At 38.0% G+C, this 17,075-nt stretch overlaps 2 long non-coding RNA genes across 2 annotated transcripts in view; one reads left to right on the forward strand and one right to left on the reverse strand.

Moving 5' to 3' along the window:
* The window catches only part of LOC106507417, an 89,951-nt gene that overhangs the window by 49,368 nt on the left and 23,508 nt on the right, over positions 1-17,075 (forward strand). The gene's annotated exons all lie outside the window — the stretch shown is intronic.
* On the reverse strand, positions 9,155-13,091 carry LOC106507419. Its single transcript, XR_001303379.2, has 3 exons — positions 11,726-13,091; positions 11,403-11,437; positions 9,155-10,296 (listed from the first exon to the last, which is right to left on the reverse strand). It is a non-coding gene; the product is annotated as an uncharacterized LOC106507419 (long non-coding RNA).

The following is a 17,075-nucleotide window of genomic DNA, read 5'->3' on the forward strand; positions in this document are numbered from 1 at the left end:
ATGCTCTGGCTTTGCATATGCTGTTCCTTTGCTGAAGTTGCCTTTCCCCATTCTCTATCTGGCCAACCCTACATGTTATTTAAGATCAAATGACACCTCCTCTGTTGAGACATCTTTGACCTCTACAGGGAGAGATACTCCCAGAGCACTTTATTCTTTCCTGTCTTATCACTGCACTCAGCATATTACAATATTTTGTTTCTGTGTCACTGCTACCCTAGAACTCCTGACACTGACACAGGTTAGTTTGTTAGTTTTTAAAGATAAACTAACATGTGATGCTTTATTTATTCTCCTATCTTTGGGTCTTGGCACAAATAAGTTTTCTACAGATGCTGAAATCTGTCCGTTTTGAAGATTAAACATGAGACAAGCCTTTAGCCTGGACAAGGAGATCTTACAAAACTAGGTCCTCTGTTCAAGGCTACTTCTTCTCTCCAGCATTAAATACATTCAAAGAACTCAGAATGGTTGTAATGTTAGTTTAATCTAGATATAATCTTTGACAGAAGTCTGTTGCCACAATTAAAATATTTAATGCAAACTGTTACACATACACACACACATGCACACACACATACACACATATGAATTATAAAATTTGATAAAACAAGTGGTTGTTCAATTTGACAATGACTACCACTATTTAGAATAGAAATTCTTCTAACCCACAATGAGGTTTGCACCTTGGCAAACACTTCCCAGACTTCCTGATCTGTCATATCCACTCCTCTGCCCATTTAGAAGCTAGCTAATGCTCCATTTCCAATGTATCTCCCACTAGCCTGCTGACCACAAAAATTGAATCAAGGACTGATATTTGGCCACTGCTGGGGCAATTGCCCCTCTTCATGTGCTTACGGCCTCATATAATCTCCTTTTAGTTCTGAAATGGAGATGCCCAAGTGGCCTGAAGATAGAGGCTTACAAAGAAACAAGAGTGAGCAGACAAATAGAGATGGGAAGTTTGTTTTCTAGAGAAACAACTGTGATTTCTGATATTAGTGTTGCTGATCTGAAGCCTTCATGCAGTGCGGCTGAAATACTGGCTGGTGTTTCCAAGAAATATACTGTTGTCCGTCCCCTTGTTTCTTAAATTATCTTGAATAGCTTCTCGTTGTTATGACTACAAACACATGACTTTATCACTACTTCTGTGTGACAGTCAATGTTGCTTTCTCAGTTTGAAATAACCATTTGTTGCAAACCTGCTAAATTTCTTCAAGGCCAAATAAATTCCACCACTTCTCTGAATTTTTATCATGCTAAAGGCATATCTTTTTCCATTAAATTTCTAAATATTACTTATTTTTGTTCATTCCTCAATTCAACGTAAATTGTTTACTGGCTTCCATATTGCAGGTAGCAAGCCAGAGATATAATGATAAACAGGATTAGGAGTTCCCTTGTGGTACAGTGGGTTAAGGATCTAGCATTGTCACTGTGGAAACTTGGGTCGCTGCTGTGGCATGGGTTCAATCCCTGGCCTGGGAACATCCATATGTTGTGGGTGAGGCAAAAAATAAACAAACAAAACAGAACAAAACCAATATAAACAAGACTAAATCCTTGTCTCCAAAATGCTCATAAATTTTTGCAACAACAAAATGATATAATATATATATATATAATATAATTAAAGTAGACATTTTCGTGGAGCAGCATGGGAGCAAGGAAAATGGACAACAGAATTCTGCATTGCAGGGGGAGGGTAGGACTTCTTTTATAGATAATAGTTAGTTATGGATCATTTTGTCTCTTCCACACCACTGTACATCAGCAAAGGCACAGTTAAGTATATACCTTTGTAACCAAAACAAACTATTACCATCCAGTACCAGGAAAAGTATTCTTCTTAGGTCAATTTCCTTGAGAAACAATTCTGAGGATGGCTATTTATAAGCAGGAGATTATTGGGCAATCTTGGCAACGAGATTGCCAAAGGAATAAGAGACCAATATTAAACAGAGGGAAAAAAAAAATGAACTGTGAGATAGCAATTGTCGTAGAGATCTCACTCACCACCCATCCGGGGAGCCCTAGAGATGAGCTGGCTCTTCAGTTGTCCCCCTTTGAGGTAAAGGGAGCAGGCCTTTATACTCTCACATGGACCACTCATTGGGTATGGCCTGGCCTAGTGGAGAGCCCACAAACTTAGGCAGAAGAGTGTCCTTTAACAGAGGCAATCTCCAGAGAGGTAGTTGGATGTGAGTTATCAGTCTATACTCACAGCACACAGGAAAGAAGTGCTTCATGCCAAGGGAAAACCTGAGAATCACATCCCAGCACCTACTGCTGTGCCCTGCAAGTAATAGCCATTCGGTGACTATTGAAAAAGTTCAGTCTATATGCTACCTTTCACAATTCTAAAATTTTACTTTTTATAATGCAAATATACATATTCTCACCTGAGCACTGAATTTTGTTATTTTCTTTTTTAAAATTGGTTATTATAGTTGATTTACAATGTTCTATCAATTTCTGCTGTACAGCCAAGTGCCCCACTTATACATATATAATACATACATATACGTCTTTTTCTCACAGTATCCTCCATCATGTTCCATCACAAATGACTAGATAAAGTTCCCTGTGCTATGTAGCAGGATTTTATGGCTTATCCACCCCAAATGCAATAGTTTGCTTCTTCTAACCCCAAACCCCCAGTCCATCCCACTCACTCTCCCTCTCCCACAATAGCCAAGACATGAAACAACCTAAATATTCATCAACGAATGAATGGATTAAGAAGATGTGGTACATATACGCAGTGGAATACTACTCATCCATAAAAAAGAACAAAATGCCATTTGCAGCAACATAGATGGAACTAGAGACTCATACTAAGTGAAGTCAGTCAGAAAGAGAAAGACAAATACCATACATAGGATATCATTTTTACCTAGAATCTAACATATGGCACAAATGAACCTATCTACAGAAAAGAAACAAACTCATGGACATGGATTTTTGTTATTTTCTGAACTTTAGCTCTAAGCTCATCTGACACTTATAAGTGTCTCGTAGGAAGCTAAGTTCCCCAAAGTTGGTGAAAGATATATATCCACATCAGACATCTTGCGAGTCCAGGGACAAGGCCTCCCTGCCTATCAGTCAGGAGCTGGAATTTTATATTTTTTGTTTGTTTGTTGTCTTTTTGGGGCTGCACCTGCAGTATATGTAGGTTCCCAGGCTAGGGGTCGAGTTGGAGCTGTAGCCGCTGGCCTACACTACAGCCACAGCAAAGCCAGATCTGAGCCGCTCCTGCGACTTACACCACAGCTCACGGCAACGCTGGATCCTTAACCCACTAAGTGAGGCCAGGTATCAAACTGGCAACCGCATGCTTCCTGGTCAGATTCGTTTCCAAGAGCTGGAATTTTAATCAACTCCTAGTTCCCCAAAAAATCAGTCATGATCAAGACATCCACAACTGGCTGGCAGCAAAGATAATAGTTAAGGGGAAAAGGTAGTTGGGCCCAAGTTAAAGGGAATGATATCTCTTTTCAAAAATCTAAATCAAAAGACTTTTCTCTGGTGAAAAGTTTAATCAAAACAAAGCAAGGAAAGCAGTCAATGATTAAGAACAAATATAGTGCAGAATTCTCACTGTGGCTCAGCAGAAACAAATCTGACTGGTATCCATGAGGATGTAGGTTCAATTCCTGGCCTTGCTCAGTGGATTAAGGATCTGGCATTACTGTGAACTGTGGTGTAGGTCACAGAGGCGGCTCGGATCCCTCATTGCTGTAGCTGTGGCGTAGGCCAGCGGCCACAGTTCCGATTCAACTCCTAGCCTGGGAACCTCCATATGCCATGGGTGTGGCCCTTAAAAAAAAGACACACACAAAAAACGAGCAAATATAGTACCTTACAATCGGTGCCAACCTAGCCCACTTAATTAATTTTCTTGAAATAGTCTAGACCCTCTTCTGTTGGAAGAAGGTCCAAAAATTCTGTGCTTTTCTATTATCTAAAGTTCTGTGCTAATGAGGATCTCAAGAGTTTAATCCCTGTGCGTAAGAACCATGGCTTTATTTTATATGATTATTCCACTCCTTCACTTAACAAGTATACCTAGACATCTTTAATGTTGCTAACATAAGGCTGAAATAGACATAGCTCTTATACTCAAGAAAATCCCAGTTTGGGGTGGAAATAACAAATACACAGGCAAATAGTAGCAATAAAGCACAGCCCATCGCCCTCATTCTCTGGTTAGGAAGGTGACGGGGACAGAGAATTGAAATTGGATTCATTATTTATATGTAGAGACACAAAATTAGTTTTATCCAATACTGCAAAAAGAAAGCAACAATTGAACAAGGATTTTCAGTTCCACCAGAATTTATTAAACTTGCTATTTACCTAGCACACACTCTGTTGAGCACTGCAGACAATATCCAACAAATAAAAGCCTTCTTGTTCTCCTCAGAGAGATCACATTCTAGAGGATGAAGCAGGTAACTGTCTACATTATAGGAAGACAATGATGCCTAAGGAATTTTCTCCACTAAGTGGAATTTTCTGAACAATCCAGAACACTTCAAAAATTGCATCTCTTCTCGAAGGTCAAAATCTTATACAGAGTGAATAAAAATATTAGATGCAAAGTCCTTGAATATTAAAGACTTAAAGGCTTTCCTCAAGTGACATCTTTTTTTTTTTTCTTGCTTTCCCTGGCTATTTGGGGAAGAGCAGAAGACTGGCTACATTCTTCTCTTTTACTAAGTTATAACTCCCAAAATGTGAGTATTGATAATTTCTCTCATTTTCTCCTCAGAATAGGAAAGTATGTGGGTAATGGCTGTTGACACAGTAAACTGGGTAGATCAGGCCTTGTGTAAAGTCACCAGAGCAAAATTTGCTGATTTTGCCCTGGAAAAAAAGCATGCCTACAATTCAGACAAGGAAAAGCTATAAGGATTCCTAACTATTTACTCCTGCTTGGTATTTTCATAGATACCATAAAATGTCAAAATCTCTTAGGGAAGTAGGAAAAAAGCATAATAAGTCTGCTTCTGAAGCAACTCCTTAGAGATTCGGATCAATCAAAGGGATGCCTCTGGGCCATGCTTTCTGAAAGGAAATCTTTGAAGGTATTGTTTTAGAGGCTATAAATCTACTCCTGTGTTTGGCTGGCTGTCCAGACCAGCTTTAATCACTTACCAAACAAAATCATTTGTAAGACCAAGGAAAAGATAGGCAATTCCAAAAGGACTTTTTCTTTTTCTTAAAGCTCACCTTTATCTCTTGCAGATCTCACCAGGATATGAAAAGACGCTAGTGTCTTAGTAAATCAAATCCATCTCACTGGATTCTGAGAGCAGGGTATTAAAAATCAATATATGATTCTAAGACACGAAACCTTCTAGATGATACACAACCACCTACAACCCAGATTCAGCAGTAAGAAAAGCAAACCATACTGCAGAGGGCCCAGAATGACATGCTTTATATTAACAAGAGAGAAATGTTCCAAATCCAGCTCTCAGACTGGAAGACATGAGGTTCTCATTAGTGCTATGGGGATGGGGCTTGTGAGAAAAGCCAGACAGATGTGCTTAGAGGGGCAAATTTAAATACTGAGTTCGGTAACCTTGGACAGAAGAAGCTTTCACAATTACTTGTAAAGGACATTTCTTATCTCACGTTGAAAATGACTTAGAAGCAATTGGTCAATTTGATACCCCTCCTCCGACTGATGCAAGGCTTGTAAATCCTCCTTCTCTTGCAGACACATGAATATGAATTGCTCTGGATCTTCTCTCATAAAATCTAGTGCAGGCAGGGCTAGGAGAGGAAAAATCACATCATTAAGGCAAGTTAAGAAAATGAGAGTGAACACCAGAGCAAGTCATTAATTTTTTTTAATACAGGTTTTTTTATTTTTTAATATAGTCGATTTACAATGTTCTGTCAATTTCTGCTGTACAACAAAGTGACCCAGTCCCTCACACACACGCGCACACACACACACACACACACACATTCTTTTTCTCACATTATCCTCTATCACATTCCATCACAAGTGACTAGCTATAGTTCCCTGTGCTATACAACAGGATCTCACGGCTTGTCTGATCTTTTTCTTTCTTTTTTTCTTCGTTTTTTTTTTTTTTTTTTAGGGCCACACCTATGGCATATGGAAGTTCCCAGGCTAGGGGACATATCAGAGCTACAGCTGCCGGCCTATGCCACAGCCACCACAATGCCAGATCTGAGCCATGTCTGCAGCCTACACCGCAGCTCATGGCAACGCCAGGTCCTTAACTCACTGAATAGGGCCAGGAATCAAACCTGGATCCTCATGGATACTAGTCATGTTTGTTACTGCTGAGCCACAATAGGAATTCCAGAGCAAGTCATTTCTTATCTATAAAGCTATTTATTGGTGAGAACTAGTTCACAATAAACTAAGGATTATGGAGAAAATATACAGGGAGGTCAAAAATCATAAGAAATTTTAAAAATCAAAAGAGTTAGACCTTAGGATAGTGATAACTTTGTCTAGGACTCAATGACATCTTTATTAGGTTGCTCTCTCTCTCTCTCTTTTTTTTTGGGGGGGGGGTCCATCTCCCTGCTCCCCTAGTATTCTTCTTGGCCAGAGTGAGTCTATTGGTGTAGCAGGCACTTAAATTAACAGAGCTTACTTTTCCATACAGTTAAAACAGAAGTTAAATAGCCATAGTGAGTTTTCCTGAGACTACAGATAAAAACAGGCAGATCTGATCTCCAAATACTAAGCATCTTCAGGTAAGTTCCAAGCTCCTTGAATGAAGGGTAAGGTCTTCATCATAGTTCAAATAGAGTTCTTAGCAAATTTTGCATTCTATAAATATTTGCTTAATTGAATTGACATTTCCCACTTTCTTATTAAATACACAAAAATGTGTTTCCTTCTATAGCGAAATGTTTAGATGAGCTTGACAGCTAACTGCATGACATGAACTGAGAGGCACTAAAAAAACCTCCTTGAGCAAAGTTAACTCACTGCCCTTACATTGTAGCCTTAAGAGCTCTTTTGTAGGCTTCAGACAATTTCTCTCCCATCATGATGTCTTTGATTGTCACAATGAACAGCATCCGCTGAAATTAAGGTGGAATTGTGAAATATAACAAAGACAGAAGGGATTTTTCTCTAGTTTACGGAGAAATACTCTTGGGCTGATTCTTTCCGTTTTTCTACCAGCACGAGATTCATCTAGAGATTATTGCATTAATACAATAAAAAAAATTCTGTGATCCTGACATATACGGTTTCCTTGAAATTACCCCAGAATATCAAAGTGTCATGTCTCTGATAAAGAATGTCCTAGGATGGACTGCTAACAACCTAAATAGGAGCGAATGGATTGGACGGGGCCGATAATACTGTGGGAAAATGTGCCTCTTCTCTTTGAAATCGGTTCTGAGCCTCCAGGCAGAATGATTTTCTCCCTCCCTCATCCTCTTATTTGTTCTCTTTGTACAGCAAGTTATTTGTTCTCTTTCATGTATTCTACTGTCTTTTTTTATATTCCAATACTTTCATGTCAATTTTGTTTCATTAGATTTTAGGCCTCAAGAAAACAGATAATTTTTACTCATTTTTTTTAATCCTTCTCGACTTTTTCTCAAATTTTCTTCCACATCAGTTGTAAGGAAGAAAAAAAAAAAAGGCAGCTTATAAATAAGTAACTCAGAAGTTCCTGTTATGCCTCAGTGGGTTAAGATCAGGAAAGATATCCATGAGGATGCGGTTTCAATCCTTGGCCTCGCTCAGTGGGTTAAGGATCTGGTATTGCCACAGCTGCGGCCTAAGTCACAGATGCAGCTCTGGATTTGATGTTGCTGTGGCTGTGGCATAGGCTGGCAGCTGTAGCTCCAATTCAAGCCCTAGCCTGGGAACTTCCATATGCTGTAGGTATCACTCTAAAAAAGAAATGTAAAAAGAAAAAGAAAAAAATAATAATAAAACTCAATTTTTTTTTTTTTTTTTTTTTTTTTTTGCGATTTCTTGGGCCGCTCCCATAGCATATGGAGGTTCCCAGGCTAGGGGTCGAATTGGAGCTATAGCCGCCGGCCTATGCCAGAGCCACAGCAACGCGGGCTCCGAGCCGCGTCTGCAACCTACACGACAGCTCATGGCAACACCGGATGGCTAACCCACTGAGCAAGACCAGGGATCGAACCCGCAACCTCATGGTTCCTAGTCGGATTCCTTAACCACTGTGCCACGACGGGAACTCCATAACTCAAAATTTAATGTTAATGCAAGGTCATAATATAAATAAAGGTCATTATACTGATCTTTTTCTTGATCTTTGCAATGTAATCATCTCCAAAGTAGGGTCTGCATCCCGGAACAGATTATTGCATTAATACAATAAAAAAATTCTGTGATCCTGACATATATGGTTTCCTTTAAATTACTCCAGAATATCAAAATGTCGTGTCTCTGATAAAGAATGTCCTAGGATCAACTGCTAACAACTTAGGGCTGTTATAATCAGTATTATCAGCCCTAGGATGGGAGCTGATAGTATAATCAGCCCTAGGATAATACTTCTTTTTTTTTTTTCATACGTTTATTAGCCTTCTTGGTATCATCTTTTAATTTTTAATTTTTATTTTATATTTCCATGTAGTTGATTTACAATGTTGAGTCGGTTTGAGATGTATAGCAAAGTGATTCAGTTATACATGTACATTTATCCATTCTTTTCCAGATTCTTTTCCCATGTAGGTTATCACAGAATATTGAGTAGAGCTCCCCATGTTATAGACTACGTCCTTGCTAATTATCTATTTTATATGCCGTAGTGTATATGTGTTACTCCCAAATTCCTGACTTATCTCCCCCCAACACACACATGTCCCCTTTTGTATCCCTAAGTTTTTTTTATCATTTTATTTTATTTTATTTGTATTACTCAAATGAATTTATCACATCTGTAGTTTGTATCATGATCATCACAATCCAATTTCATAGGATTTCCATCCCACAGCCCAAGCACATCCCCCCACCCCCCAAATGGTCTCATTTTCAATGTCTGTGAGTCTTCTACTCTGTAAATAAGTTCATTTGTGTCATTTTTTTAGATTTCACATATAAGTCATATCACATGACATTTTTCTTTCTCTGATTTCCCTCACTTAGTATGATAATCCTTAGGTCCATCCATGTTGCTGCAAATGGCATTATTTCCTTCTTTTTTATGACTGACTTTAAGTATGACCAGATTCAGGTAGTCATCTCAAGCCCCCGCTGGAAGTAGATGTTCATTCTTTATGCTTCTAAAGCAACTTTTGAACATCAGATTAAAGCTCTTACCAAATTACACAGAGAAGTACAACTCAATTATTTCTTTTAAGTGTTTACTCATCTGTCAATCTTTTCCAGTGAATTTTAAGGCTGGACCATGATTTATTCAGTATTGATTCCCAAGGGCCAAGCTCTGGACCTGGCACATATTCAGGGCTCAAGGTGTTTTTGTTTATACCCAAAATGCTCATCAGAGTATTACAACATACAAATGATGTACAAAATAAATGTACAGTGATTAGAAAGATGGATAAATAAAAGATGGACAACACATCTTCTGAACTAATTTATACAGCCATTAAAATGGTTTTACACATTATGTAATAATAAAAGTGTAATATTTAATATATGAAAAAAGTTACAAAATTATATGTATGTAAAAGTAACAGAGCAAGAGAACAGGACAAATGTTTATACTTTAAAAAAGAAATAAAAATAAACATACAAAAAGCATTATGTGCTTGTCTCGGATTAATGATAATACAAGTGACTTTATTTTCCCTGATGTCCACTTAATGTATTTTTCCAATATTCCATCATGCACATACATTTTATGTACTAATATTAAATATGATTTATTTTTAATACATATTTTGTTTAATAAAAATAAATTTTATTTTTCAAATAATATTGAAAAATGTATATACAATGCATAATTATAGAATTCCAACTGCAAAAGTACTTTAATATCAGCTGACTACCAGATAACCGCCTGATCTTCCAAGTTCCCCGAAAATCCAAAACACCCGCACACAGAGGGAACGAGTGGAGGTTCTGCTATTTGTGAAAGGATAATCACCCTATGTCTTTAACGTTAGTCAATCCAGGGAATCCACAAACCAAACCATAAGGAAGGAAGGCCCATTTTTTCCTGGGCAGCCTGTTTGCTATAATTTAACTCATTTTTTTTTTTTTTTCCTGGCGTCTTCTTTTAAGTGTCTCCCATGTGCTGCTAAATCCTCCATTTGGAATCCCTTCTCCAGACTCTGGGTAGAAAAGGGCACAATTTGATATATTAATTCATGATTAGATTGCAAGTAAAGACTAAAATAATATTCCTCTTCGATGTACTTACATTCAATTAGCAGGTTAAAAAAAGTAAAGAGATTTAGGATCTAAAGGAATACGTATGTAACAGCCAGATTTCAGAAATGACCTGAGGTGAAGTATTTACTGATAGTTATAATTAAAACACATAAATGAAAGCACAAGGTTATAGTATAATATAAACATCTACTAAACAATAACATTAAGGAAGACAGTGTAATCATAAATATGTACTAATAAAACATAATATAGGAGTTCCCATCATGGCTCAGTGGTTAGCGAATCCGACTAGGAACCATGAGGTTGCGGGTTCGATCCCTGATCTTGCTCAGTGGGTTGGGGATCCGACGTTGCTGGGGGCTGTGGTGTAGGTTGCAAATGTGGCTCAGATCCAGCGTTGCTGTGGCTCTGGCATAGGCTGGTGGCTACAGCTCCAACTAGACCCATAGCCTGGGAACCTCCATATGCCACAGGTGCGGCCCTAAAAAGACAAAAAGACAAAAAAAAAATGACAAAATATATATATATCTAATATAATTAATATTTAATTTTCTTAGAGTCTAAACTGGGTTCTACCTGCCTGTCATTTATCTAATCATTAAATTCTCACAACAACTTCATGAAAGATACACCAAATTTCCATTTTAGAGATGGGAAAGTTGAGGCAGACACATTAAGTGTTACGTAGCATGCCTAAGATCAAGGAAACAGAGCAAATCAAGTCAATCATTGTTGGTCATGCAATATAACAATATATATTTCTGAACAGAAGCAAGGGCTCTATAAACGTAAAATCCAATAGTAAACTACTGCTCTTCTCTATCTAAAGGAACAGTGCATAGGAAAACATTTTAAAATACCTGTTAGTTGCTTAACATTCTGCTAGATATAGTGGAGAATGCAAAGTTTTTAAGATAGCGGTTCAGGGCTTTGGAATCAGATAAAACTGACCTCAAAATTCTACTCTGCCATAGGCAATTATGAAATTGAGCACTTTTGTTAGCTTTTGCAAAGTTCAGTTTTGGATTGCTTCTTTGTTATTTACCTGGAGAAGGAAGAACATCCATCATGCTGTTTTATCTGGCATGACAGAGAAAATTCAGGTCAGATATTTAACATAATGATTTGGCACACAGCAAATATTCAACAAAACTCAGTATGTAGACACATTCACCCTTTTAGAACATACACATGATAATGAATTCCTTGTAAGCTCAAAGTGTTTATGACCACATTCAATATGTTTTTAAAAACTGTACGACTGAGTCACTTTGCTGTATAGCAGAAATTTGCACAACATTATAAATCAATGATACTTTAAAATAAAATAATAAACAATGAAAATATTTTAAAAACCAAGAAACTTACACAATTCAGTAAGCTCACAGTCTTTGACAAACACAAGATACAGTACTTGCAGTTAGGAAACAGAAGCATGATTGGCTTTTTAACTTGGCTTAATCAAAATGGTGAAATACTTTTTTCAGCATAGAGAAAATAAATATAGTTCTCCTTCTGCTTATTCCATTTTAGCATCTATGTTCAGAGTTACATTTCAAATCAGCCCCCTCAGCAAATGTTTTTGTTGGAGGTTCTTTCTCCTGTTCCTTTCAATGTCATAGCAATTCTCACGCAATATTGACTTAGAGCACAGAGCGATTGTCCAGAGAGTGTGGTGAAAACCCCCACTGGAGTCTCCATGTGAAATAGGGAAAAAAAAAAAAAATGAATGCATATGCTGTAGCAACTCATTCACTCTCAGGAGGAAAGGTTAGATGACCCAAATACAGTTTGTTCATTCTCAGTTTCTATGTTTCCTAAACAAAACAAAACATGGTCTCAATTGAGAAGGGAGAAATCCTGTTTTCTTAGAAATGTTTTCATGTGTTCCTGCCCTACGTGGTCACTCTTTGGTGACCCTGCCCACAATTTGAGCAGGCTTACACAGAAGCCTTTCCTTCCTTACTGGCAAAATATCTGCCATTGGAGACCTCCTCAATGCAGGAGCCTGGAGAGAAAAAGAGGGTTTTCCTCTTTCTCTGTTCAAATAGGAAGCACCTAGAGTCACAGACTCCTTCTTGCAAAGCTGTAGAGAAGACTTATATACCATATCTCCTTTTTCTTCTATACTAGTTTTGATTATGTTTGTTTGGGAGAAAGTGATGCTAAAGATTGGGGTAAGAGGTGCCAATGAGTGGGAGGGCATCAGTTTAGAAGCATCTTTTGGACTCTATCAAATTACAAAATATTGTGGTTGGAAAAAACCTCAGAGATTGGCTAGCCCAATATCTTACAACTCAAGAATCTGAAATTCCAAAGAGACGTTGTGACCCCTGAGCTCGTTCTTGAGGATCCAGCCCAAGCATCTCCTCCTTTCGGAAGCTGCTCCTGGCTTCTTGTTAACAGAGTTCACCATTCCTCCATAGGCCACCAATGGGACTAGTATATGTCTTTAATATTGCCAATTGGTACTAGAAACATATCAAACATTTTTATTTCTTCAATATAGTGCAATAGGTAGGAGGGTAATCTCTGAATTTTGGGTCCATATTCTGCCTACCATTTATGCTTCATGCCTCATTTTCCTTGTTTATAGAATGGAGAAAATAAAAAATCCTATCTAATAAAGTAGTTTAAAGATTAAACATGTGATAATATGCACACCGTTTAGAGCAGCACTACCAAAGCATGGTTCACAAATAGTGCTGGTTCACAGTCTATGACTGTTCCATGAAAAGCGTAAAAATTTAAATAAACACTCAGAAATTTTTAATGAGTTTTGTGGTAATTTTATGTTTGTTAAATCTAACAATTAAAAATGAACTAGCAATTTCCTGCCATGGCTCAGCAGAAACAAATCTGACTAGTAGCTATGAGGATGCAGGTTTGACCCCTGGTGTCACTCAGTGGGTTAAGGATCTGGCTTTGCTGTGAGTTGTGGCATAAGTTGCAGATGTGCCTGGGACCTGGCATTGCTGTGGCTGTGGCATAGGTCAGCGGCTACAGCTCTGATTTGACCCCTAGCCTGGGAAACTTCATATGCTGTGGGTGTGGCCCTAAAAAGACAAAAAAAAAAAAAGCATTTTGTGTGCTTTTTTATTTCACTTTATATTGTTTAATTTAATTTGGTAAAAAAAAATCTCATCCTGTATCACAGATATCTCAGGAACCACAGATTGAGAGGCTGCTACGTCGAAAGTAGTGCAAATATTACTTGTTATATAATTACTATGATTACAAGTGGATATGCAAATACCCATAGAACAATTTCTTTATACATGGAACATTGTCACCAGTCCCTTTAGAGGCTATAAAACAAAGAGGGGGGCTGTGAGTTGGCTGTTTCTCAGAGGCCCATGGCAGTGAGATTTGCTTCATACAAACAGAGAGAAAGTACTTCGACTTAGGGCTGGACAATATTCAGCGGAGACTGATTTCTTGACTTTGTCTCCCTTTTTTATCTAGTCCCTGGGAAAAGTCCCATAGTGGGAATAAATCATTGCATCCCATGAAGCATATGTTCTTGTCTCTTCGCAAGATAACAAAGGAAAATAGGAGGCAGAAAAAGATACTCTATCTCGAGAATGATTGGGGAGTGGGGGGGGATCGTTAAGACAGTCTTTTAAGCCATTCCCATCTTTGTGGAAAGACAGTTTGATTGAAGGAGGCTAAAATATCACCCAGCCATACCCTCACACCACTATGCAGGAAAACAAAAGTCTAAATATCAGACTAAGTGTCACCAAGGGACCAGTGTAGAGAGCCCACATTTCCCCATCTGCCTTGCCCTTGCCCTGACAGAGTCCCTAATTTCCATCTGTCTGTGATAATTATCAAAACCATTCAAGAAAATGCACCCCCACCTTTTTTTCCTCTGTTCAATGGATTGAATTGAGCCAGGGGAAACTATCCTTCAGAGATATTAGTTCTGGAGTGTTGGTCCTTTTCCTCCGTTAAGCCTCTCATTGGGAAATAAAAATGAATTGTTAGTGGAGACCCTATTGTGATTTCTGGAGTCCTGATTATATTGGAATCATTGTATTGAGGGAAGACCTACATTCTAGCCAGACGCATATAAACACAAATGCAGTAATTACGAAAATACTAATATTTTAAATATCAAACCTATCATCTATCAAGTGCCTGTTAGATCAGATGCTTTAATATATGACTTTATTCTCAGAGTTCCCATCTTGGGGCAGCAGAAATGAATCCGACTCGAAACCATGAGGCTGTGGATTCAATCCCTGGCCTCGCTCAGTGGGTTAAGGATCCGGCATTGCCATGAGCTGTGGTGTAGGTCACAGACGCGGCTTCGGATCTGGCATTGCTGTGGCCCTGGTGTAGGCCGGCAGCAATAGCTCCAATTAGACCCCAAGCCTGGGAACCTCCATAGGCTGTGGGTGCAGCCCTAAAAAAGACAAAAAAAAAAAAAAAAAAAAAAGACTTCATTCTCAAGAACAATCATGTTGCTTGATGTTTATATCCTTATTTTGCAGTTGAAGAAACTGAACTTTGGAGATGTTAAATAATATATCCATCATCACGGAGTAATTTGATACTGAATCTGCTAGATATCAAAGCCAAAATTCTTTTAACAACATTATTTTTTTTTCTTCACAAGCTAATGGAAACCTTGGACGTGAAACTTGTTAAATGGGCATCAATAGTAAAGTTGATCCCGGTAACGATGGTGAAGATCCTAATAATGACAACACGCATTGCAAGTGTTTGTTGATAGCTTTATACATGCCAGATATTTAACACTCTTTTACATTATCTCATGTAACCTCATAAATTCCCAATTAAGTCAATACTCGACCCACATTTTACATACGGGAAAACGAATGCACCAACCACAGTCAGTAAATGGTGAGTCCGGAGATTCGATCCAGCTGTTCTAATTACAGCCACTGTGTCATATGAACTCTCAAAAATCCATTTTATCACCCTCACGGTGTAAACATCTTGCACGGCTAAGTCCCACACTCATGCACAAATTTCAGGCACTTGAGAATCGTTTTCCAAAACATATCATCACATTTGCCTTCATGCCTTTGCTGGTAGCTCTTTTTTCTTCCCTTCTCAGTTGCCACTTTCTCTGTGCCAAATAACTACTTATTTTATATAAAGATTTATGTTTGAAGATATTCACCGTAACATTAGTGTTTATTGAACTATTTAGAAATGATCTAATTATTCACTAGAAAGGAATTGAAATAAATATCACAAATTCCACAAAAGTTTTATGAAAGACCTAAAATTATGTTTTCTAATATTATTCGAAACACACAGGAGTTCCCGTCGTGGCGCAGTGGTTAACGAATCCGACTAGGAACCATGAGGTTGCGGGTTCGATCCCTGGCCTTGCTCAGTGGGTTAAGGTTCCGGCGTTGCCGTGAGCTGTGGTGTAGGTCGCAGACGTGGCTCGGATCCCGCGTTGCTGTGGCTCTGGCGTAGGCTGGTGTCAACAGCTCCGATTAGACCCCTAGCCTGGGAACCTCCATATGCCGCAGGAGCGGCCCAACAAATGGCAAAAAGACAAAAAAAAAAAAAAAAAAAAAAAAAAAAAAAAAAAAAAAAAAGAAACACACAAAAGTGCTTACCATATGTGCCTGAAGAAGGTTGTAAAACATTGAATTCAAAAATAACACAATAGCACTTAAAAAATGAAATGGATACTATTAGAAGGGATACAAATGAAATGGATACAATACCACTTTAAAAATGAAGTGGATACACTTCAGTTAGTATGCTTGATACACTACTGGTTTTGCTTTCCTTCTTTGCCTTGATAAAGGATATTTCCAAAAGTTCTTGTTTCCAAGGAGACTACTGCACCAGGGCTAACTGCCGCTGTTCTAATAAGCAGAAGTGAAGACTCTCTCTGGCATTTTCAGCTTCTTATGCTTCTGAACTAGCAGGCTAAGAAATGATAACTCTATAGGACTGGGTGGCATACAAATTACCGAGAAGTAGGTTGCTGGTACATGGTGTGGTAAGGAGAACCCCAAGGCATGCAGGTGATTTGCAGTGATGCCTATGAAAATAATGGTCTATGGAAACTGTCTTGCAATTAATATTATTGCCTCAGAATATTTTTTCATACTTGCCAAAACTTTGAGCCCATCCACTCTCAGATTCTAATCATGGACTTGCCATTAAAAAGTAGCATTTTCTTTCTTCACTCGTTTCTTGTTTTTGTTTGTTTTGTTTTCCTTTTAAAAATTTCCCTCATATATCTTCTACTTGCCTAAAAGGAGAAAACATTTGTTTAGGTTTCCATTTATGAAAGTTCTTATTTAATATTGTTTTAATGTACTTTGTCAACAGGACTAGTTCTAATAAAGTGAGTTCATGTGAGATTCATTATATTATATAACACTACTATGACTGTTATTTTAAAAATGATAATAGCAGGAGAATATTTTAGTTCATTATAATGCTAACTTCTAGTAATTCTGAAGAGAAATGATTCTGCACCATAATTTGGCACAGAGTGTATGTAATGTCTCTGTTGAATTTCAGCACCACAATATTTATGACTTAGGATATTTGGGGGAACATAGACTTATGTCAGTACAATTGCTTCATACTCCCCACCTGAAACCATAATTCTTCAAGCACCAGGTTTATTACTCCAGCAGTCTATGGCCCATTGACACACGTACTTGCTCAATACCAAAAATAAACAGAGATATAAAGTGATACATAAAAC

This window comes from Sus scrofa, chromosome 4 (assembly GCF_000003025.6).
Source record: "Sus scrofa isolate TJ Tabasco breed Duroc chromosome 4, Sscrofa11.1, whole genome shotgun sequence".
Lineage (NCBI taxonomy): Eukaryota > Metazoa > Chordata > Mammalia > Artiodactyla > Suidae > Sus > Sus scrofa.